Below are 26190 nucleotides of genomic sequence, written 5' to 3'. Positions count from 1 at the left end.
GTGTGTGTCACACACCTCATTGGACAGCCTGTGTGTCACAAACCCCATTGGACAGCGCGTTTTTCACAAACCGCCATTGGAAAGCATGTATGTCACAGACACCATTGGACAGTGTGTGCGTCACACACACCCCGGGAAACCGTTTGTGTCACAAACGCCGTTGGACAGGGTGTCACAAGCCTCATTAGACAGCGTGTGTGTCACAAACCCCATTGGACAGCGTGTGTGTCACAAACACCCCTGGATAGCGAGTGTGTCACAAACCACATTCGACAGTGTGTTTGTCACAAACCAGGTTGGACAGTGCGTGTATCACAAACCCCATGTGACAGGGTGTGTTTCACAAACCCCATTGGACCGCGTGTTATACAGAACCCATTGGCCAGTGTATGTGTCACAAACACCCCTGGAAATCGTTTTTTGCACTCCCATGAACAGCGTGTGTGTCACAAACGTCGTTAGACAGCGTATGTGTCACAAACCCCATTGGACAGCGTCTGTTTCACAAAAACCCCTGAACAGGGTTTGTGTCACAAACCCCATTGAACAGTTTTTGTGTGACAAACCTCATTGGACAGCGTGTGTGTAAGAAAACCCATTAGACAGCGTGTGTGTCACAAACGCCGTTGGACAGAGTGTGTGTCACACACCCCATTGGACAGCGTGTGTGTCACAAACCCCGTTGGACAGCGCGTGTGTCACAAACCCCATTCGACTGCATTTGTGTAACAAACTGCATTGGACAGAGTGTGTGTCTCAGACCCAATTGGACAGTGTGTGTGTCACAAACCCCATTGGACAGTGTGTTTGTGACAAACCCATCTGGACACCGGTGTGTCACAAATGGTCCTGGACAGGGTGTGTGCCAAACACCCCATTAGACAGCCTATGTGTCACAAAACCTATTGGACAGCGCGTGTGTCACAAAGCCCCTTTGACAGCGTGTGTGTCACAAACCCCTTTTGACAAGGTGTGTTTCACAAACCCCATTAGAACGCGTGTGTCACAGACCCCATTGGCCAGTGTGTGTGTCACATACACCCCTGGAAATTGTTTTTGTCACAAACTCCCCTGAACATCGTGTGTGTCACAAACCCGATTGGACAACGTGTGTGTCACAAACACCCCTGGGCAGCGTGTGTTTTACAAACCCCATTGGACAGTGTTTCTGTCACAATCCCCAATGAATAGTGGTTTTGTCACAAATCCCATTGGACAGCGTGTGTCACAAACCCCATTTGACAGCGTGTGTGTCACTAACCCCATTGGACAGAGTGTGTGTCACAAACCCCGTTGGACAGTGCGTGTGTCACAAACCCCATTTGACAGGGTGTGTGTCACAAATCCCATTGGACCCCGTGTTTCACAGACCTCATTGGCCAGTGTGTGTCTTACAAACACCCCTGGAAATCCTTTTGTTCACAAACTCCCATGAACAGGGTGTGTGTCACAAACCCCATTAGACAGCATATGTGTCAAAAACCCCATTGGACAGTATGTGTTTCACAAACACCCCTGGACAGGGTTTGTGTCACAAACCCCATTGAACAGTTTTTGTGTCACAAACCCCATTGGACAGCGTGTGTGTTACAAACCCCGTTGGGCAGCGCGTGTGTGACAAACCCCATTGGACAGCGTGTGTGTCACAGACCCCATTGGGCAGCGCGTGTGTCAGAAACACCCCTGGAAACCGTTTGTGTCACAAACGTCCCTGGACAAGGTGTGTGTCACAAATCCCATTTGATAGCGTGCGACTCACAAACCGCATTGGACAGTGTGTGTGTAACAAAACCTGTTGGACAGCGCGTGTGTAACAAACCCCATTGGACAGCGTGTGTGTCACAAACCCCGTTGGACAGCGCGTGTGTCACAAACCCCATTCGACTGCATTTGTGTAACAAACTGCATTGGACAGAGTGTGTATCTCAGACCCAATTGGACAGCGTGTGTGTCACAAATCCCATTGGACAGTGTGTGTGTGACAAACCCCTCTGGACACCGCTTGTGTCACAAACGGTCCTGGACAGGGTGTGTGCCAAACACCCCATTAGACAGCCTATGTGTCACAAACCCTATTGAACAGCACGTGTGTCACAAAGCCCATTTGACAGCGTGTGTCACAAACCCCATTTGACAAGGTGTGTTTCACAAACCCCATTAGACCGCGTTTTTCACAGACCCCATTTGCCAGTGTGTGTGTCACAAACACCCCTGGAAATTGTTTTTGTCACAAACTCCCCTGAACAGGGTGTGTTTCACAAACCCCATTAGACAGCGTGTGTGTCACAAACTCCATTGGACAGCGTGTGTGTCACAAACACCCCTGGGCAGCGTGTGTTTTACAAACCCCATTGGACAGTGTGTCTATCACAATCCCCAATGAATAGTGGTTTTGTCACAAACCCCATTGGACAGCGTGTGTGTCACAAACTCCGTTTGACAGCGCGTGTGTCACTAACCTCATTGGACAGAGTGTGTGTAACAAACCCCGTTGGACAGTTCGTGTGTCACAAACCCCATTTGACAGGGTGTGTGTCACAAACCCCATTGGACCCCGTGTTTCACAGACCCCATTGGCCAGTGTGTGTCTTACAAACACCCCTGGAAATCGTTTTGTTCACAAACTCCCATGAACAGGGTGTGTGTCACAAACCCCATTAGACAGCATATGTGTCACAAACCCCATTGGACAGTATGTGTTTCACAAACTCCCCTGGACAGGGTTTGTGTCACAAACCCCATTGAACAATTTTTGTGTGAAAAACCTCATTGGACAGCGTGTGTGTCATAAATGCCCTTGGACAGGGTGTGTGTCACACAACCCATTGGACATCCTGTGTGTCACAAATCCCATTGGACAGCGTGTGTGTCACAGACCCCATTGGACAGTGTATGTGTCACAAACACCCCTGGAAACCGTTTGTGTCACAAACGCCCCTGGACAGGGTGTGTGTCACAAACCCCTTTTGATAGCGTGCGACTCACAAACCGCATTGGACAGTGTGTGTGTAACAAATCCCGTTGGACAGCGCGTGTGTAACAAACCCCATTGGACTGCGTTTGTGTCACAAACTCCATTGGACAGAGTGTGTGTCTCAGACCCCATGGCATAGCGTGTTTGTCACAAATCCCATTGGACAGCGTGTGTGTCACAGACCCCATTGGACAGTGTATGTGTCACAAACACCCCTGGAAACCGTTTGTGTCACAAACGCCCCTGGACAGGGTGTGTGTCACAAACCCCTTTTGATAGCGTGCGACTCACAAACCGCATTGGACAGTGTGTGTGTAACAAATCCCGTTGGACAGCGCGTGTGTAACAAACCCCATTGGACTGCGTTTGTGTCACAAACTCCATTGGACAGAGTGTGTGTCTCAGACCCCATGGCATAGCGTGTTTGTCACAAAGCCCATTGGACAGTGTGTGTGTCACAAACCCCTCTGGACACCGCTTGTGTCACAAACGGCCCTGGACTGGGTGTGTGACAAACACCCCATTTGACAGCCTGAGTGTCACAAACCCCATTGGATAGCGCGTGTTTCACAAACCCTAATTGACAGCGTGTGTGTAACAAACCCCATTGGACAGTGTGTGTGTCACAAACAACCCTGCACTGCGTGTGTGTCAGAAACCGCATTGGACAGTGTGTCTGTCACAATCCTTACTGAATAGTGTTTGTGTCACAAACTCCATTGGACAGCGTGTGTGTCACAAACTCCATTGGAAAGCCTATGTGTAACAGACACCACTTGACAGTGTGTCTGTCACAATCCCCATTGAATAGTGGTTGTGTCACAAACCCCATTGGACAGCGTGTTTGTCACAAACTCTGTTGAACAGTGCTTGTGTCACAAACCCCATTTGACAGGGTGTGTGTCACAAACCCCATTAGACAGCGTGTGTGTCACAAACCCCATTGGACAGCGTGTATGTCAGAAACCCATTGGACAGTGTGTCTGTCACAATCCCCATTGAATAGTGGTTGTGTCACAAACCCCATTGGACAGCGTGTGTGGCACAAACCGTATTGGATAGCGTGTGTTTCACAAACACCCCTGGACAGGGTAGGTGTCACAAACCCCATTGGACAGTCTGTCTGTAACAATCCCCATTGAATGCTGTGTGTGTCACAAACCCCATTGGACAACGTGTGTGGCACAAACCTCGTTGGATAGCGCGTGTGTCAGAAAACCCATTGGACAGGGTGTGTGTCACGAACCCCATTGGACAGCGTGTGTGTCACAGATCCCATTGGACAGTGTGTGCGTCACAAACACCCCTGGAAACCGGTTGTCTCACAAATCCCCCTGGACAGGGTTTGTGTCACAAACCCCATTTGTCAGGGTGTGTGTGGCAAACCCCATTGGACCACGTGTTTCACAGACCCCATTGGACAGTGTGTCTTTCACAAACAATTCTGGAATGCGTTTGAGTCACAAACGTATCTGGACAGGGTGTGTGTCACAAATCCCATTTGACAGCGTGTGTGTCACAAACCCCATTGGACAGCGTGTGTGTCACAAATACCCCTGCACTGCGTGTGTGTCACAAACCCCATTTGACAGCGTGTGTGTCACAAACAACCCTGCACTGCGTGTGTTTCAGAAACCCCATTGGACAGTGTGTCTGTCACAATCCTTATTGAACAGTGTTTGTGTCACAAACTCCATTGGACAGCGTGTGTTTCACAAACTCCATTGGAAAGCGTGTGTGTCACAGACACCATTGGACAATGTGTCTGTCACAATCCCCATTGAATAGTGGTTGTGTCACAAAACCCATTGGACAGTGTGTTTGTCACAAACCCTGTTGGACATCGCCTGTGTCACAAACCCCATTTTACAGGGTGTGTGTCACAAATCCCATTGGATCGCATGTTTCACAGACCCCATTGGCCAATGTGTGCGCCACAAACGCCCCGGGAAACAGTTTGTGTCACTAATGCCCTTGGACAGGGTGTGTGTCACAAACCCCATTAGACAGCGCGTGTGTCACAAAACCCATTTGATAGCGTGTGTGTCACATACGCCATTGGACACCGTGTGTGTCACAGACCCCATTGGACAGCGTGTGTGTCACAAACCCCATTGGACAGCGTGTGTGTTCACAAATCCCGTTGGACAGCGCGTGTGTCACAAACCCCATCGGACTGTGTGTGTGTGACAAACCCCTCTGGACACCGCTTGTTTCACAAACGGTCCTGGACAGGATGTGTGCCAAACACCCCATTAGACAGCCTATGTGTCACAAACCCCATTGTACAGCGCGTATGTCACAAAGCCCATTTGACAGCGTGTGTGTCACAAACCCCATTGGAAAGCATGTGTGTCACAGACACCATTTGAAAGTGTGTGCGTCACAAACACCGCTGGAAACCGTCTGTGTCACAAATGCCCTTGGACAGGGTGTGTGTCACAAACACCCCTGGAAACCGTTTCTGTCACAAAAGCCCCTGGAGAGGGTGTGTGTTACAAACCTCATTTGACAGCGTGGGTGTCACTAACCCAATTGGACACTGTGTGTGTCACTAACCCTATTGGACAGCGTGTGTGTCACAAACACCCCTGGACAGGGTATGTGCCACAAAGCCCATTGGAGAGTGTGTGTGTCACAAACCCCATTGGACAGCGTGTGTGTAAGAAAATCCATTGGACAGCATGTGTGTCACAAACGCTGTTGGACAATGTATGTGTCTCAAACCCCCCTGGACAACGTTTGTGTCACAAATGACCCTGGACAGGGTGTGTGTAACACACCCCATTTGACAGCCTGTGTGTCAGAAACACCATGGGACTGCGTGTGTGTCACAAACACCCATGGACAGGGTGTGTGACACAAACCCCATTGGAGTGTGTTTTTCACTAACCCCATTGAATACTGTCTGTGTCACAAACCCCATTGGACAGCGTTTGTGTCACAAATCCCATTTGACAGCGTTTGTGTCACAAACCCCATTGAACAGTGTGTGTGTCACAAACCTTGTTGTACAGCGCGTGTGTCACAAAACCCATTGAAGAGGTTGAGTGTAACGAACCCCATTGGACAGCGTGTGTGTCACAGATCCCATTGGACAGTGTGTGTGTCACAAACACCCCTGTAAACGTTGTGTGTCACAAACCCATTTAGACAGCGTTTGTGTCACAAACCTCACTGCACACTGTTTGTGTCACGAACATCCCTGTACAGACTGTGTGTCACAAACCCCATTGGACAGCCTGTGTGTCAAAAATCCTTTGGACAGCATGTGTGTCACAAACACCCCTGGACAATGTGTGTGTCACAAACACCCCTGGACAGTGTGTGTGTCACAAACACCGCTGGAAAACGTTTGTGTCACAAACGCCCCTGGAGAAGTTGTGTGTCACAAACCCCATTGGACAGCGTGTGTGTCACAAACCTTGTTGTACAGCGCGTGTGTCACAAAACCCATTTGAGAGGGTGAGTGTAACGAACCGCATTGGACAGCGTGTGTGTCACAGATCCCATTGGACAGTGTGTGTGTCACAAAAACCCCTGGACAGGGTATGTGTCACAAACCCCATTGGACAGCGTTTGTGTCACAAATCTCATTTGACAGCGTTTGTGTCAAAAATCTCATTGGACAGCATGTGTGTCACAAACCTTGTTGTACAGCGCGTGTGTCACAAAACCCGTTGGAGAGGGTGAGTGTAACGAACCCCATTGGACAGCGTGTGTGTCACAGATCCCATTGGACAGTGTGTGTGTCACAAACACTCCTGTAAAGTTTGTGTTTCACAAACCCTTTTAGACAGCGTTTGTGTCACAAACCCCGCTGCATACTGTTTGTGTCACAAACGCACCTGTACAGGCTGTGTGTCACAAACCCCATTGGACAGCGTGTGTGTCACTAACCCCATTGGACAGAGTGTGTGTCACAAACACCCCTTGACAGTGTGTGTGTCACAAACACCCCTGGAAACCGTTTTTGTCACAAAAGCCCCAGGAGAGGGTGTGTGTCACAAACCTCATTTGACAACATGGATGTCACTAACCCCATTGGACAGTGTGTGTGTCACAAACCTTGTTGTACAACGCGTGTGTCACAAAACCCATTGGAGAGGATGAGTGTAACGAACCCCATTGGACAGCGTGTGTGTCACAGATCCCATTGGACAGTGTGTGTGTCACAAACACCCCTGTAAAGGTTGTGTGTCACAAACCCTTTTAGACAGCGTTTGAGTCACAAACCCCCCTGCACACTGTTTGTGTCACAAACGCCCCTGTACAGGCTGTGTGTCACAAACCCCATTGGACAGCCCATGTGTCACAAACTCCATTGGAGAGCATGTGTGTCATAAACACACCTGGAAAGTGTGTGTGTCACAAACACCCCTGGAAACTGTTTCTGTCACAAACGCCCCTGGAGAAGGTGTGTGTCACAAACACCCCTCGAAACCGTTTCTGTCACAAAAGCCCCTGGACAGGGTGTGTGTCACAAACCTCATTTGACAGCGTGGGTGTCACTAACCCCATTGGACAGTGTGTGTGTCACTAACCCTATTGGACAGCGTGTGTGTCACAAACACCCCTGGACAGGGTATGTGTCACAAACCCCATTGGACAGTGTGTGTGTCACAAACCCCGTTGGAGAGTGTGTATGCCACAAACCCCATTGGACAGCGTTTGTGTCACAAAGCCTATTTGACAGCGTGTGTGTCACAAACCCCATTGGAAAGCATGTGTGTCAAAGACACCATTGGAGAGTGTGTGCGTCACAAACACCCCGGGAAACCGTTTGTGTCACAAATGTCCTTAGACAGGCTGTGTGTCACAAACCCCATTAGACAGCGTGTGTGTTACAAACCCCATTGGACAACATGTGTGTCACAAACCCATTGGACTGTGTGTCTGTCACAATCTCCATTGAATACTGCTTGTTTCACAAACTCCATTGGACAGCGTGTTTGTCACAAACCCCGTCGGACAGCGCGTGTGTCACAAAGCCCATTTGACAAGGTGTGTGTCACAAACCCCATTGGACCGCGTGTTTCACAGATCTCATTGTCCAGTGTGTGTGTCACAAACACCCCTGGAAATTGTTTTTGTCACAAACTCCCCTGAACAGGGTGTGTTTCACAAATCCCATTAGACAGCGTGTGTGTCACAAATCCCATAGGACAGCGTCTGTGTCACAAACACCCCTGGACAGGGTTTGTGTCACAAACACCATTGAAGAGTGTGTGACAAACCTCATTGGGCAGTGTGTGTGTAAGAAAACCCATTGGATACTGTGTGTGTCACAAACGCGTTTGGACAGGGCGTGTGTTACACACCCCATTGGACAGCCTGTTTGTCACAAGCCCCATTGGACAGCGCACATGTCACAAACCCCATTGGACAGCGTGTGTGTCACAAATGCCATTGGGCAGCGCGTGCGTCAGAAATATCCGTGGAAACCGTTTGTGTCACAAACGCCCCTGGACAGGGTGTGTGTCACCAACCCCATTTGATAGCGTGCGACTCACAAACCCCATTGGACAGTGTCTGTATCACAAACCCCGTTGGACAGCGCGTGTGTCACAAACCCCATTGGACTGCATTTGTGTAACAAACTCCATTGGACAGAGTGTGTGTCTCAGACCCAATTGGACAGCGTGTGTGTCACAAACCCCATTGGACAGTGTGTGTGTGACAAACCCCTCTGGACAGCGCCTGTGTCAAAAACGACCCTGGACAGGGTGTGAGCCAAACAGCCCATTAGACAGCCTATGTTTCACAAACCCCATTGGACAGCGCGTGTGTCTCAAAGCCCATTTGACAGCGTGTGTGTCACAAACCCCATTGGAAAGCATGTGTGTCAAAGACACCATTGGAGAGTGTGTGCGTCACAAACACCCCGGGAAACCGTTTGTGTCACAAACGCCCTTGGACAGGCTGTGTGTCACAAACCCCATTGAACAGCGTGTCACAAACTTGTAGGTAGTTAATGCCCGGCGAGCGGAAGTTCTCGCGCTGTACGGAAAGGTAGTAGCCTCTCTCTAGACAGGTTAAAGTGTGATGTTAGCAAACGGAAGTGACGTTGTAACCTCAAGGTATATAAACCTGTGTTACCTGCCAATAAACGCCATTTGCCGTCCACCACATTGGTGTCCGCGAGCTGATGGACCGAGCGACCGGCACGTGGTCGCCGTGCTGTCTCTGAACCAGGTCGTCACTACCTTCATAGAAGGCAACAAGTGGTGCCGAAACCCGGGAAAGTATCGCCTGGACTCTGGTGAACAGCGGCCGGAGTGGTAGGACCAGCCCGGCGGGGAGGACGCTCCTGGAACCGCAAGGAGGATGGAAGCCCTCGTGAAGGTCGTATCTCAATTGCATAAGCAATGAGGTATCGATTGTAAGCCTAAAGATTTTACTCTCGCAGTTGCGAGGCTTTTGCAAATCGGGGTCATTGACCAGCCGGTGGAAATTCTCCACCCTGAGGCGTGGGACAAGTGCACTAAAGCGCTTGCCGAGGAAACGATGTCCTCGGGCTGTGGGAAAAACCTTAAGTCGTGGGGGAAAGTTGTACAGGCCCTGCGGAAGGCTATGCAGGCGCAGGAGACCTGGAAGGCTGTACAGGCTTGCTTGTGGGCCACCCCACAACTGGGGGTCGGGGCGGCTACGCAGACCCCGCACCCCCCAAACAAAGACGATCTTGCCGAGCCCAGAGATCCGCGAGAGGGCGAAACCCCCCACTCAGGATCCGCGAGAGGGCGAAACCCCCGCTCAGGATCCGCAAGAGGGCGAGACCCTTCCTCAACCCCTGAACCCCGACCTGAGCACGGAGGCGCAGGAGCGAGCTAAATCCTTTTGGGGCGGGTTATTTGAGGAAGGCAGGCGCGCCGCCGAGAAACCAGGGTCCGAGGAACCCTGGACGAGACCCCCGCCATATGCCCCCCAAGATGGCCCCCACCGCATGGGTGGAGGGTGGGACGGAGATGCTCTTGGCGGGAATGTGGAAGGGACTTTGAACCTGGCCGGCGCGCGCGAGGGGGTGGAAGAGAACAATGGAGGGCGGAGCTTTGGGGGAGGCGGAGGCGTGGACAAGGGGCGGAGAGTCGATCAAGGTGTTCATCCGGACACCTCCCGGAGCAGGAGGCGGAGCGAGCCAAGAGGGAGGGAATGGCACGCCCACAAGGGTAGTGGGCGGGGCCAGAGCAGAGAGTGGCCCGCCCGCAAGGGTAGTGGGTGGGGCCGCAACTCGGAAGTAACCGACCAGTCAAGATCCGGTTCCAGATCAGATACGGAAGTAACTGATCAGCCGAGTTCTGACTCCGATTCAGATACCGATTCATATTCGGAGGAGGAAATGGGAACAAACAGAATTAAAAGCAAAAGTTTCTCCTTCTGATACGAAGCGGAACCGCGAAAGGAAAAAATTCCTCTCACGGATTGGAGAAAGATTAAGATAGCGTGCGCCGACTGGGCCCCATCGGCCGCGCTGGCGTTCCCGGTCCGGGTGGCGGACGGGGGACAAAAGGTTCATACATCGATAAACCCTAAGGACATACAAGCGATCGTTAAAGCCATCGCAGATAAAGGGCTTAATTCTGCCATGGTCTCCACCCTCATAGATGGTGTTTTTGGGGGAGACGACATGCTCCCATTTGATATTAAACAAACCTGCAGGCTGATATTTGACGGGGCAGGGATGATCGTTTTTAAACAAGAATGGGAGGACAACTGTGCAAGGCAACTGGCCCAAGTAACTGGGGCGGATCACCCACTGCATGGTTCCAACCTGCAGCGGCTGATGGGGTCGGATCCAGCAATGATGACCCCCCAGTTACAGGCCCAGGGCTTACGGGCCCAAGAAGTCACAGCAACCACACGTGCAGCCAGAGAGGCCATTCGCACAGCCTGCAGAATTATTGCCAAACCATCGCCATGGTCAACAATAAAACAAAGCGAAAGCGAGAGCTTCACACAATTTGTAGATCGCCTCCAGGCAGCGATCTACTCCTCGACACTGCCTGCAGAGGCAAAGGGCCCAGTCACAGCGGAATGCCTGCGCCAGCAGTGCAATTCGACAACCAAAGATATTTTGCGGTCACTGCCAGCAGGGTCCAGCATTGCAGACATGATTAAGCATGTTGCGAAAGAAGAGCACCTAGCCCCGATCCAGGCAGCTGTTCGCACCGCAATAACTAACATGATGATATGTTCAAAATGTGGCCAGGCAGGCCACATCACAGCAAATTGCCCTCAGCTGGGGGCTCCGTCAACAGCGCTCCCCCAACACCAAAACTGACCCAAAGGACCGTGTTGGGCCTGCGGAAAGAAAGGGCACTTAGCCAGGGAATGCAGATCCAAGACCCAGGGAAACGGGTCAGGGAGAGGGCAGTCGGGCCATGCACAGCCCTCTCCCACTTGGGATGCGAGACGGCCCAATTATGCCAACCCCACATGGAGCGCAATGCCCCCAAACCCGGTGCTTCCAAACCCGTTGCCTCAAACACCAGTTCCCCCGAATCCACTGCCCCCTCAAGAGGTGACCAACCTTACAGCACAACCGGCTGTCCAGCCAAACCCGCCTTCATCTCAGGGACAGCAAGCACCACGCCCTGGGGGCGAGACCCCAGGGTGGCTCTGGCCGTAACGTGTGATAGCCCGCCAGTGGTGTGGGGGATCTGCTCCCTTTATGATACCCCAAATAGCGCCACCATTAGTGTCCCCTTCTTGATCGATACCGGAGCAGACGTTACAGTCATCCCTGAGACAAACTGGCCTCCATACTGGGAACTGGAAGATGCTCCCATGGTGGGTGGAGTTGGGGGAGTAACCCGAGCCTGGAAGAGTGTCCAATTGGTTGCAATCACAATTCACACAGAAAAGGGACCGGAAAAAACCATTCTTCTCTTCCCGTATGTCCTGCCAGGAGTCCCGCCCTTGCTGGGAAGGGACGCTTTAGCCCTATTGAAACCCAGGGTGACAAATTTACCGTGAGGGCCACTGCCGCATACCCACTTCCGCCGATCAAACTGACGTGGAAATCGTCCGATCCAGTGTGGGTCGAGCAGTGGCCCCTGTCAAAGCCTCGAATGGACGCTCTTCTCGCGTTAGTCGACCGCGAACTGCAGCAAGGCCACATAGAGCCTTCTACCAGCCCTTGGAACACTCCTGTCTTTGTAATACCCAAGCGAACCGGTGAAGGGTTTCGTCTCCTCCATGATCTGCGCGAAGTAAATAAGACAATTCAGCCAATGGGTCCTGTTCAAAAGTTGCTGCCCATGAACTCTATGATACCAGAGGGGCAACCTTGCGCCGTCCTTGATATTAAAGACTGTTTTTTCTCAATACCCTTACATGGAGAAGACAAGGAGCGGTTTGCTTTCTCCATCGTGTTTCCAAACAGCCAACGTCCTAACCTACGCTTCCAGTGGAAAGTGCTGCCTCAAGGAATGATCAACTTGCCTACCATCTGCCAGATCACGGTTGATCAGGTGCTGGAACCAGTTCGGCGCAGTGACCCGACCGCAACAATCATCCAATACATGGACGACATCCTTATCGCCGCACCGTCAGGGAGCCAGGTAGACCAGCTGGTGTCAACAATCTCGGAAACCCTAAAAACAAATGGGTTCGAAATCGCGAGTGCTAAAATTAAAAAGGGACCATGTGTAAGTTTTTTGGGAGTGGGGATCACAAGTTCTTACATAACCCCTCCCCAGATCAAAATCCGTTGGGGTGTCAAGATGCTTCATGATGTGTACAGTTAGTGGGATCCTTACAATGGCTCCGTAACATCGTCTTGATTCCTCCCGAGACCATGGCTCCCCTGCACGATCTCTTAAAAGGAAAGAACCCGTGGGAGCAGAAGACCCTGACATCAGAAGCAAAGGACTCTCTTGATTTTATCGAGCAGCAAATCTCATCAAGCACGCTTGCCAGGTGGAACCCACACGAGCCACTCGATCTGTATGTATCCTTCACAGAAGGAGGGGGAGTAGAAGCACTGGCTCAGGGTCCTCATGAAAAAGCTCGACCAATACAGTGGATAGTCCTGGGAAAACCGTCACGCGCATTCTCTCCAGGAGTTGAGTGCATCGGTAATATCATCATGAAAAGCCGAAAACTCGCCCTAAGGCACCTAGGTATCGAAGCTGCCAGGATATATTTACCCTTGCGCAAACACCTGCTAACGCAATCAATGGCGATGTCGGAATCTCTGTCCGTGGCCCTTGCCGGATTTCGCGGAGAAGGGGCCTGTCACAAACGCCTCTGGACAGGGTGTGTGTCACAAAACCCATTTGATAGTGTGTGTGTCACAAACCCCACTGGACAGCGTGTGTGTCACAAACGCCCCTGGACAGGGTGTGTGTCACAAACCCCATTTGATAGCTTGTGTGTCACAAACCCCATTGAACAGCGTATGTGTCACAAACCCCATTGGACAACGCCTGTGTCACAAACCCCATCGGAAAACGAGGGTGTTCACAAACCCCATTGGACAGCGTGTGTCACAAACCCCATTGGACAGCGTTTGTGTCACAAACGTCCCTGGACAGAGTGTGTGCCAGAAACCCCATTGGATAGCGTGTGTGCCACAAACTCCATTCGACAGTGTGTGTGTCACAAACCCTCCTGGACACCGTTTGTGTCACAAGTGCCCGTGGACAGGTTGTGTGTCAAAAACCCCATTGGACAGCTCGTGTTTCAAAAACCCTATTCGAGAGCGTGTGCGTCACACACCCCATTGGACAGCGTGTGTATAACAACTCCATTGGACAGTGTGTCTGTCACAATCCCCATTGAATACTGTGTGTGTCAGAAACCCCTTTGGACAGTATGTGTGTCACAAACCTCATTGGACAGAGTGTGTGTCACAAACCCCATTGGACAGTGTGTGTGTCACAAACAACCCTGGAAGCTGTTTTTGTCACAAAAGCCCTTGGACAGTGTGTGTGTCACAAACCCCATTCGACAGCGTGTGTGTCACGAACCCCATTGGACAGCGTGTGTGTCACAAACACCACTGGAAACTGTTTGTGTCACAAACGCCCCTGGACAAAGTGTGTGTCACACACCTCCCTAAACAGTGTGTGTTTCACAATCCACATTGGACAGCGTGTGAGTCACAAACTCCAGTGGACAGAGTGTGTGTCACAAACCCCATTGGACAGTGTGTGTCACAAACCCCATTGGACAGTGTGTGTGCAACAAAGACCCCTGGACAGGGTGTGTGTCACAAACCGCATTGGACAGCATGTCTGTCACAATCCCCGTTGGACAGTACGTGTGTCACAGACCCCATTGGACAGGGTGTGTATCACAAACATCCCTTGAAACCATGTGAGTCACAAATGCCCATCGACAGGCTGTGTGTCTCAAACCCAATTTGACAGAGTGTGTGTCACAAACCCCATTGAATACTGAGTGTGTCACAGACCTCATTGGACAGCGTGTGTGTACCAAAACCCATTGGACAGCGTGTGTGTCACAAACCCCATTGGAATGTGTGTCTCTCACAACGTCCCGTGGACACTGTGTGTGTCACAAACTCCATTGGACAGAGTGTGTGTCAAAAAACCCGTTGGACAGCGCGTGTGTCACAAAAGCCATTTGACAGCATGTGTGTTACGAACCCCATTGGACAGCGTGTGTGTCACAAACACCCCTGGACAGTGTGTGTGTCACAAACACCACTGGAAACCGTTTGTGTCACAAACGCCCCTAGATAGGGTGTGTGTCACAAACCTCCCTGAACAGTGTGTGTTTCACAATCCACATTGGACAGTGTGTGTGTCACACAACTCCCTAAACAGTGTGTGTTTCACAAACCCCATTGGACTGCGTGTGTGTCACAAACCCCGTTGGACAGTAGGTGTGTCACAAACCCCATTGGACAGGGTGTGTGTCACAAATCCCATTGGAGAGCGTGTGTGTCACAGACCCTATTGGACAGGGTCTGTATCACAAACATCCCTTGAAACCATGTGAGTCAAAAAAGCCCATCAACAGACTGTGTGTCTCAAACCACATTTGTCAGAGTGTGTTTAGCAAACCTCATTGGACAGTGTGTGTGTCACAAACACTCCTGGACAGGGTGTGTGTCACAAACTCCATTGAACACTGTGTGTGTCACAGACCTCATTGGACGCCGTATGTGTAACAAAACCCATTGGACAGCGTGTGTGTCACAAAGCCTATTGGACAGTGTGTGTGTCACAACGCCCCCTGGACACCGTGTGTGTCACAAACTCCATTGGACAGAGTGTGTGTCAAAAACCCCGTTGGACACCGCGTGTGTCACAAACCCCATTGGACACCATGTGTGTCAGAAACACCCCTGGACAGTGTGTCAGTCACAAACACCCCTGGAAACCGTTTGTGTCACAAACGCCCCTAGATAGGGTGTGTGTCACAAACCTCCCTGAACAGTGTGTGTTTCACAATCGCCATTGGACAGCGTGTGTGTCACAGACTCCATTGGACAGAGTGTGTGTCACAAAGCCCATTGGACAGCGTGTGTGTCACAAACTCCATTGGACAGAGTGTGTGTCACAAACCCCATTGGACAGTGTGTGTGTCACAAATCCCCCTGGACTCCGTTTCTGTCAGAATCGCCCCTGGATAGCGTGTGTGTCAAAAACCCCATTGGACACCGAGTGTAGCAAACACCCCTGGACAGGATGTTTGTCTGAAACCCCATCAGACAGTGTGTCTGTCACAATCCCCATTGAATACTGTGTGTATCAAAAACCCCATTGGACAGCGTGTGTGTGACAAAGCTCGTTGGACAGCTCGTGTGTCACAAACCTCATTGGCCAGGTTGTGTGTCAAAAACCCCATTGGATCGCGTGTGTGTCACAGACCACATTGGACAGTCTGTGTGTCACAAACACCTCTGGAAACTGTTTGAGTCACAAAAGCCAATGGACAGTGTGTGTGTCACAAACTCCATTTGACAGCGTATGTGTCACAAACCCCAGTGGACAGCGTGTGTGTCACAAACACCCCTGGACAGTGTGTGTGTCACAAACCCCATTGAACACTGTGTGTGTCACAACCCTCATTAGACAGCGTGTGTCACAAACCCCATTGGACTGTATGTGTGTCACAAAACCCCATGGACACCGTTTGTATCACAAATGCTCCTGGACAGCGTGTGTGTCACAAACGCCCCTGGACAGGGTGTGTGTCACAAACCCCATTTGATAGCTTGTGTGTCACAAACCCCATTGAACAGCGTATGTGTCACAAACCCCATTGGACAACGCCTGTGTCACAAACCCCATCGGAAAACGAGGGTGTTCACAAACCCCATTGGACAGCGTGTGTCACAAACCCCATTGGACAGCGTTTGTGTCACAAACGTCCCTGGACAGAGTGTGTGCCAGAAACCCCATTGGATAGCGTGTGTGCCACAAACTCCATTCGACAGTGTGTGTGTCACAAACCCTCCTGGACACCGTTTGTGTCACAAGTGCCCGTGGACAGGTTGTGTGTCAAAAACCCCATTGGACAGCTCGTGTTTCAAAAACCCTATTCGAGAGCGTGTGCGTCACACACCCCATTGGACAGCGTGTGTATAACAACTCCATTGGACAGTGTGTCTGTCACAATCCCCATTGAATACTGTGTGTGTCAGAAACCCCTTTGGACAGTATGTGTGTCACAAACCTCATTGGACAGAGTGTGTGTCACAAACCCCATTGGACAGTGTGTGTGTCACAAACAACCCTGGAAGCTGTTTTTGTCACAAAAGCCCTTGGACAGTGTGTGTGTCACAAACCCCATTTGACAGCGTGTGTGTCACGAACCCCATTGGACAGCGTGTGTGTCACAAACACCACTGGAAACTGTTTGTGTCACAAACGCCCCTGGACAAAGTGTGTGTCACACACCTCCCTAAACAGTGTGTGTTTCACAATCCACATTGGACAGCGTGTGAGTCACAAACTCCAGTGGACAGAGTGTGTGTCACAAACCCCATTGGACAGTGTGTGTCACAAACCCCATTGGACAGTGTGTGTGCAACAAAGACCCCTGGACAGGGTGTGTGTCACAAACCGCATTGGACAGCATGTCTGTCACAATCCCCGTTGGACAGTACGTGTGTCACAGACCCCATTGGACAGGGTGTGTATCACAAACATCCCTTGAAACCATGTGAGTCACAAATGCCCATCGACAGGCTGTGTGTCTCAAACCCAATTTGACAGAGTGTGTGTCACAAACCCCATTGAATACTGAGTGTGTCACAGACCTCATTGGACAGCGTGTGTGTACCAAAACCCATTGGACAGCGTGTGTGTCACAAACCCCATTGGAATGTGTGTCTCTCACAACGTCCCGTGGACACTGTGTGTGTCACAAACTCCATTGGACAGAGTGTGTGTCAAAAAACCCGTTGGACAGCGCGTGTGTCACAAAAGCCATTTGACAGCATGTGTGTTACGAACCCCATTGGACAGCGTGTGTGTCACAAACACCCCTGGACAGTGTGTGTGTCACAAACACCACTGGAAACCGTTTGTGTCACAAACGCCCCTAGATAGGGTGTGTGTCACAAACCTCCCTGAACAGTGTGTGTTTCACAATCCACATTGGACAGTGTGTGTGTCACACAACTCCCTAAACAGTGTGTGTTTCACAAACCCCATTGGACTGCGTGTGTGTCACAAACCCCGTTGGACAGTAGGTGTGTCACAAACCCCATTGGACAGGGTGTGTGTCACAAATCCCATTGGAGAGCGTGTGTGTCACAGACCCTATTGGACAGGGTCTGTATCACAAACATCCCTTGAAACCATGTGAGTCAAAAAAGCCCATCAACAGACTGTGTGTCTCAAACCACATTTGTCAGAGTGTGTTTAGCAAACCTCATTGGACAGTGTGTGTGTCACAAACACTCCTGGACAGGGTGTGTGTCACAAACTCCATTGAACACTGTGTGTGTCACAGACCTCATTGGACGCCGTATGTGTAACAAAACCCATTGGACAGCGTGTGTGTCACAAAGCCTATTGGACAGTGTGTGTGTCACAACGCCCCCTGGACACCGTGTGTGTCACAAACTCCATTGGACAGAGTGTGTGTCAAAAACCCCGTTGGACACCGCGTGTGTCACAAACCCCATTGGACACCATGTGTGTCAGAAACACCCCTGGACAGTGTGTCAGTCACAAACACCCCTGGAAACCGTTTGTGTCACAAACGCCCCTAGATAGGGTGTGTGTCACAAACCTCCCTGAACAGTGTGTGTTTCACAATCGCCATTGGACAGCGTGTGTGTCACAGACTCCATTGGACAGAGTGTGTGTCACAAAGCCCATTGGACAGCGTGTGTGTCACAAACTCCATTGGACAGAGTGTGTGTCACAAACCCCATTGGACAGTGTGTGTGTCACAAATCCCCCTGGACTCCGTTTCTGTCAGAATCGCCCCTGGATAGCGTGTGTGTCAAAAACCCCATTGGACACCGAGTGTAGCAAACACCCCTGGACAGGATGTTTGTCTGAAACCCCATCAGACAGTGTGTCTGTCACAATCCCCATTGAATACTGTGTGTATCAAAAACCCCATTGGACAGCGTGTGTGTGACAAAGCTCGTTGGACAGCTCGTGTGTCACAAACCTCATTGGCCAGGTTGTGTGTCAAAAACCCCATTGGATCGCGTGTGTGTCACAGACCACATTGGACAGTCTGTGTGTCACAAACACCTCTGGAAACTGTTTGAGTCACAAAAGCCAATGGACAGTGTGTGTGTCACAAACTCCATTTGACAGCGTATGTGTCACAAACCCCAGTGGACAGCGTGTGTGTCACAAACACCCCTGGACAGTGTGTGTGTCACAAACCCCATTGAACACTGTGTGTGTCACAACCCTCATTAGACAGCGTGTGTCACAAACCCCATTGGACTGTATGTGTGTCACAAAACCCCATGGACACCGTTTGTATCACAAATGCTCCTGGACAGTGTGTGTGTCACAAATCCCATTGGACAGCCTGTGTGTCACAAACCTCACTGGGCAGAGTGTGTGTCACAAATCCTATTGGACAGCGTGTGTGTCACAAACAGCCCTGGACAACGTGTGTCTCACAAACCTCATTTGATAGCGTGTGTGTCACAAACCACATTGGACTGCGTGGGTCACAAACACCCCTGGACAGTGTGTGTGTCACAAACCCCATTGGACATTGTGTCTGTCACAATCCCCATTGAATACTGTGTGTGTCAGAAACCCCATTGGACAGTGTTTGTGTCACAAACTCCATTGGACAGAGTGTGTGTCACAAACCCCGTTGGACAGCGCGTGTGTAAGAAAACCCATTGGACAGCGTCTGCATCACAAAACCCATTGGACAGCATGTGTCACAACCTCCCCTGGAAACTGTCTGTCACAAACACCCCTGGACAGGGTGTGTTCACAAACCTCCCTAAACAGTGTGTGTTTCACAATCCCCATTGGACATCGTGTGTGTCACAAACGTCCCTGGACAGGGTGTGTCTCACAAACCCCTTTGGACAGTGTGTGTTTCACGATCCCCTTTGGACAGCGTGTGTGTCACAAACACCCCTTGAACTGGGTGTGTGTCACAACCCCTATTGAACACTGTGTGTGTCACAAACCTCATTGGACAGCCTGTGTGTAAGAAAACCAATTGGACAGCGTGTGTATCACAAACGCCATTGGACAGCGTGTGTCACAACCCCACCTGGAAACTGTGTGTGTCACAAACATCCTTCGACAGCGTGTGTGTCACAAACCTCCCTTAACATTTTGTGTTTCAACATCCCCATTGGACAGTGTGTGTGTCACAAACCCCACAGGACAGCGCGTGTGTCACAAACCACATAGGACGTTTGTGTCCCAAACCCCATGTGAACAGCGTGTGTGTCACAAACCCCATTGGACAGCGTGTGTGTCACAAACACCTCTGAACGGGGTGTGTGTCACAACCCCCATTGAACACTGTGTGTGTCACAAACCTCATTGGGCAGTGTGTGTGTCACAACCCCCCCTGGAAACCGTTTGTGTCACAAACGCCCCTGGACAGAGTGTGTGTCACACAGCCCATTAGACAACTTGTGTGTCACAAACCCCACTGGACAGCACGTGTGTCACAAACTCTGTTGGACAGGTTGTGTGTCACAAACCCCCTAGGACAGCGTGTGTGTCACAGAACCCATTGGACAATGTGTGTTTCACAAACACCCCTGGAAACCGTTTGAGTCACAAACACCCAGGGACAGGGTGTGTGTCCCAAAGACCATTTGTAAGTGTGTGTGTCACAAACCCCATTGGAAAGAGTCTGTGTCACAAACACCCCTGGACACGGTGTCTGTCACAACCCCCAATAAAAACTGTGTGTGTCACAAACCTCATTGTACAGCATGTGTAACAAAACACATTGGACAGCGTGTGTGTCACAAACCCCATTGGACAGCGTGTGTCACAAACATCCCTGGACAAGGTGTGTGTCACAAACGCTATTCGACAGCATGTGTGTCACAAACCCCATTGGACAGCTTGTTTGTCGCAAACCCCTTTGGACAGCCTGTGTGCCACAAACACCCCTGGACAGAGTGTGTGTCACAAACACCCCTGGAAAGCATATTTGTCAGAAACGCCTCTGGACAGGGTGTGTATCACAAACCCCATTGAACAATTTGTGTGTCACAAACCTCCTTGGACAGCGTCTGTGTAAGAAAACCCATTGGACAGCGTGTGTATCACAAACACCATTGGATAGCCTGTGTCAGAACCCCCCCTGGAAACTGTGTGTGTCACAAACACCCCTGGACAGCGTGTGTGTCACAAGTCTCCCTAAACAGTGTGTGTTTCACTATCCCCATTGGACATCGTGTGTGTCACAAACGCCCCTGGACAGGGTGTGTCTCACAAACCCCATTTGACAGCGTGTGTGTCACGATCCCCTTTGGACAGCGTGTGTGTCACAAACACCCCTTGGACATGGTGTGTGTCACAACCCCCATTGAACACTGTGTGTGTCACAAACCTCATTGGACAGCGTGTGTGTAAGAAAACCAATTGGACAGTGTGTGTATCACAAACGCCATTGGACAGTGTGTGTCACAACCCCATCTGAAAACTGTGTGTGTCGCAAACATCCTTCGACAGCGTGTGTGTCACAAACTTCCCTAAACATTTTGTGTTTCAAAATCCCCATTGGACAGTGTGTGTGTCACAAACCCCGCTGGACAGCGCGTGTGTCACAAACCCCGTAGGACAGCGTTTGTGTCCCAAACCCCATGTGAACAGTGTGTGTGTCACAAACCCCATTGGACAGCGTGTGTGTCACAACCCCCCTGGAAACAGTTTGTGTCACAAACGCCCCTGGACAGAGTGTGTGTCACACAGTCCATTGGATAACCTGTGTGTCACAAACTCCACTGGACAGCATGTGTGTCACAAACCCCATTGGACAGCCTGTGTGTCACAAACGCCTCTGGACAGGGTGTGTGTCTCAAACCCCATTGAACACTTTGTGTATCAAAAACCCCATTGGACAGCGTGTGTCAGAACCCCCCCTGGTAACTGTGTGTTTCACAAACACCCCTGGACAGCGTGTGTGTCACAAGCGTCACTAAACAGTGTGTGTTTCACAATCCCCATTGGACAGTGTGGGTGTCACAAACTCCATCGGAAAGCGTGTGTGTCACAAACAGCCCTGGACAGGGTGTGTATCACAAACACCCCTGGACAACGTGTGTCTCACAAACCCCTTTGGACAGCGTGTGTGTCACAAACCCAGTTGGACAGCGTGTGAGTCACAGACCCAACTGGACAGTTTGTGTGTCACAAACACCCCTGAAAACCGTTTGTTTCAAAAACACCCCTGAACAGGGTGTTTTTCACAAACCCCATTGGACAGAAAGTGTGTCACAAATCTCATTGGACAGCGTGTCTGTAAGAAAACCCTTTGGATAGCCTGTGTATCACAAACCGCACTGGACAGCGTCTGTCACATCCCCTCCTGGAAACTGTGTGACGCACTGTCCAATGGGGTTTGTGACACACACACTGTCCAATGGGGTTTGTGACACACACAATATTCAATGGGGTTTGTGACAGACACACTGTCCAATAGAGTTTGTGACACACACCCTGTCCAGGGGTGTTTGTGACACACAACCTGTCCAGGGTTATTTGTGAACACATACGCTGTCCAATGGGCTTTGTGAAACACACGCTGTCCAATGAGGTTTGTGAGACACACCCTGTTTAGGGGTGTTTCTGACAAACACGCTGTCCAATGGGGTTCGTGACAGAGACGCTGTCAAGTGGGGTTTGTGACACACACACTGTCCAGGGGCGTTTGTGACACAAAAGGTTTCCAGGGGTGTTTGTGACACACACACTGTCCAATGGGGTTTTTGACAGATACGCTGTTCAATGGGGTTTGTGACACACGCACTTTCTAAGGTGTTTGTGACACACACGCTGTCCAGTGGGATTTGTGACACACACACTCTCCAAAGTGGTTTCTGACACAGTCAGTATTCAATGGGGATTGTGACAGACAGACTGACTAATGGGGTTTGTGACACACACGCTGTCCAATGGGGTTGATGACACACAGGTCGTCTAATACGGTGTTTGACACCCACTCTGTCCAATGGAGTTTGTGACACACACGCTGTCCAATAGGGTTTGTGACACACACACTGTCCAATGGGGTTTTTGACACACACCCTGTCCAGGGGTGTTTGTGTCACACACGCTGTCCAATGGAGTTTGTGACACACACGCCATCCAATGGGGTTTGTGACACAAACCCTGTCCAATGGGGTTTGTGACACACACCCTGTTCAGTGGAGTTTGTGACACACACGCTGTCCAGGGGAGTTTGTGACACACACGCTGTCCAATGGGGTTTGTGACACACACGCTGTCCAGTGGTGTTTGTGACAAATACGCTGTCCAAGGGTGTTTGTGACACACACCCTGTCCAGGGGTGTTTGTGACACACAGGCTGTCCAATGGGGTTTGTGACACACATGCTGTCCAGTGGGGTTTGTGACACACAGGTTGTCTAATGGGCTGTGTGACACACACTCTGTCCAGGGGCGTTTTTGACACAAACGGTTTCCAGGGGGGTTTGTGACAAACACCCATTCCAGGGGTTTTTGTTACACACACGCTGTCCAATGGGGTTTGTGACACAGGCGCTGTCCAATGGGGTTTGTGACACACCGGCTGTACAATGGGGTGTGTGACACACACCCTGTCCAGGAGCATTTGTGACAAAAACGGTGTCCAGAGGGGTTTGTGACACACACACTGTCCAATGGGGGTTTGTGACACACACAGTGTTCAATGAAATTTGTGATACACACCCTGTTCAGTGGTGTATGTGACACACTCGTTGTCCAGTGGGGTTTGTGGCATACACACTGTCCAAAGGGGTCTGTGACACACACGCTATCCAATGAGGTTTGTGACACAAACCCTGTCCAGGGGCCTTTGTGACACAAACGATTTCCAGGGGTGCTTGTGACAAACACCCTGTCCAGGGGTATTTGTGACACACACGCTGTCCAATGGGGTTTCTGACACACACGTTATCCAATGAGGTTTGTGACAAACACCCTGTCCAGGGGCCTTTGTGACACAAACGGTTTCCACGGGTGCTTGTGACAAACAGCCTGTCCAGGGGGGTTTGTGACACACACACTGTCCAATGGGGGTTTGTGACACACACGCTGTGGAATGGCTTTTCTTACACACACGGTGTCCAATGAGGTTTGTCACACACAGAGTGTTCAATGAAATTTGTGATACACACCCTGATCAGGGGTGTTTGTGACACACTCGTTGTCCAATGGGTTTTGTGACACACACACTATTCAATGGGGTTTGTGACACACACGCTGTCCAATGGGGTTTGTGACACACAGGCTGTCCAATCGGGTTTGTGACACATACCCTGTCCAGGGGTATTTGTGACACACACGCTGTCCAATAGGATTTGTGACAGACAAACTGTCCAATAGGGTTTGTGACACACACCCTGTTCTGGGATGTTTGTGACACAAACCCTGTCCAGGAGTATTTGTGACACAAACTCTGTCCAGGGGTATTTGTGACACAAACTGTGTCCATAGGGGTTTGTAATACACACACTGTCCAATGGGGTTTCTGATACACACACTCTCCAATGGGGTTTCTGACACACTCAGTATTCAATTGGGATTATGACAGACAGACTGCCTAATGGGTTTTTTGAGACACACGCTGTCCGATGGGGTTTGTGACACACACCCTGTCCAGGGGCATTTGTGACACAAACTATGTCCAGGGGCTTTGTGACACACACACTGTCCAATGGGGTTTGTGACACACACGATGTCCAATTGGGTTTGTGCCACACACCCTTTCCAGGGGCGTTTGTGACACAAACAGTTTCCAGTGCTGTTTGTGACACACACACTGTCCAGGTATGTTTGTGACACACTCGCTGTCCCATGGGGTTTGTGACAAACACGCTGTCCAATGGGGTTTGTGACACTCGCGCTGTCCAACGGGGTTTCTGACACACACGCTCTCCAATGGGGTTTTTGACACACACTCTGACCAATAGGGTTTGTGACACACACGCTCTCCAATGGGTTTTGTGACACTCGCGTTGTCCAACGCGGTTTCTGACACACATGCTGTCCAACAGGGATTCTGACACACACGCTGTCCAATGGGGTTTTTGACACACACTTTGACCAATGGGGTTTGTGACACACACACTCTCCAATGGGTTTTGTGACACTCGCGCTGTCCAACGCGGTTTCTGACACACATGCTGTCCAACGGGGTTTCTGAAACACACGCTCTCCAATGGGGTTTCTGACACACACACTGACCAATGGGGTTTGTGACACACACACTGTCAAATGGGTTTTGTGACACACACCAAGTCCAGGGGCGTTTGTGACACAAACGGTTTCCACGGGTCTTTATGGCACACACACTGTCCACTGGCTTTTGTGACGCACACTCTGACCAGGGGTTTTTGTGACACACACGCTGTTCAATGGGATTTGTGACACACACACTGTCCAATGGGGTTTGTGACACACATGCTGTCCAATGGGGTTTGTGACACACACACTGTCCAATGGGCTTTGTGACACACACTGTCCAATGGGGTTTGTGACACACAGGCTGTCCAATAGGGTTTGTGACACACACCGTGTTCAGGGGCGTTTGTTACACAAACGGTGTCCAGGATGGTTTGTGACACACACATTGTCCAAAGGGGTTTGTCACACACACACTGTCCAGGGGTGTTTGTGACACACACCCTGTCCAATGGGGTTTGTGACACACACGCTGTCCAGGGGTTTTTGTGACACACACGCTGTCCAATGGGGCTTGTTACACACACACTGTCGAATGGGGTTTGTGACACACACGCTGTCCAATAGGGTTTGTGACACACACAGTATTCAATGGGGATTTTTACAGACACACTGTCCAATGGGGTTTGTGACACACACGCTGTCAAATGGGGTTTGTGACACACACCCTGTCCAGGGACGTTTGTGACACAAACAGTTTCCAAGGGTGTTTGTGACACACACGCTCTCCAAGGGTGTTTATGACACACGTGCTGTCCAATGGATTTTGTGACACACACGGTGTCCAATGGGGTGTGGCATACACACCCTGTCCAGAAGCTTTTGTAACACAAACGTTGTACAAGGGGGTTTGTGACACACACGCTGTCATATGGGTTTTCTTACACACATGCTCTCCAATGAGGTTTGTGACACACACAGTGTTCAATGGGGTTTGTGACACACACCCTGTCCAGGAGTGTTTGTGACACAAACGCTCTCCAATGGGGTTAGTTACACACACGCTGTCCATCGGAGATTCTGACACACAGGCTGTCGAATGGGGTTTGTGACACACACAGCATTTAATGGGGATTGTGATAGACACACTGTCCAGTGGAGTTTGTGACACACACGCTGTCCAGGGGTGTTTGTGACACACAGGCTGTCCAATGGTGTTTGTGACACAGACGGTGTCCAATGGGGTTTGTAACACACAGGCTGTCCAATGGGGTTTGTGACACACACCCTTTCCAGGGGCGTTTGTGACACATACACGTGCTGTCCAATGGGGTTTGTGACACACACACTGTCCAATGTGGATTGTGAAACACACACTGTTTAGGGAGGTTTGTGACACACCCTGTCCAGGGACGTTTGTGAC

Source organism: Nesoenas mayeri (assembly GCF_963082525.1).
Source record: "Nesoenas mayeri genome assembly, chromosome: 12".
NCBI classification, from domain to species: domain Eukaryota; kingdom Metazoa; phylum Chordata; class Aves; order Columbiformes; family Columbidae; genus Nesoenas; species Nesoenas mayeri.
This window is presented reverse-complemented; position numbering follows the sequence as displayed.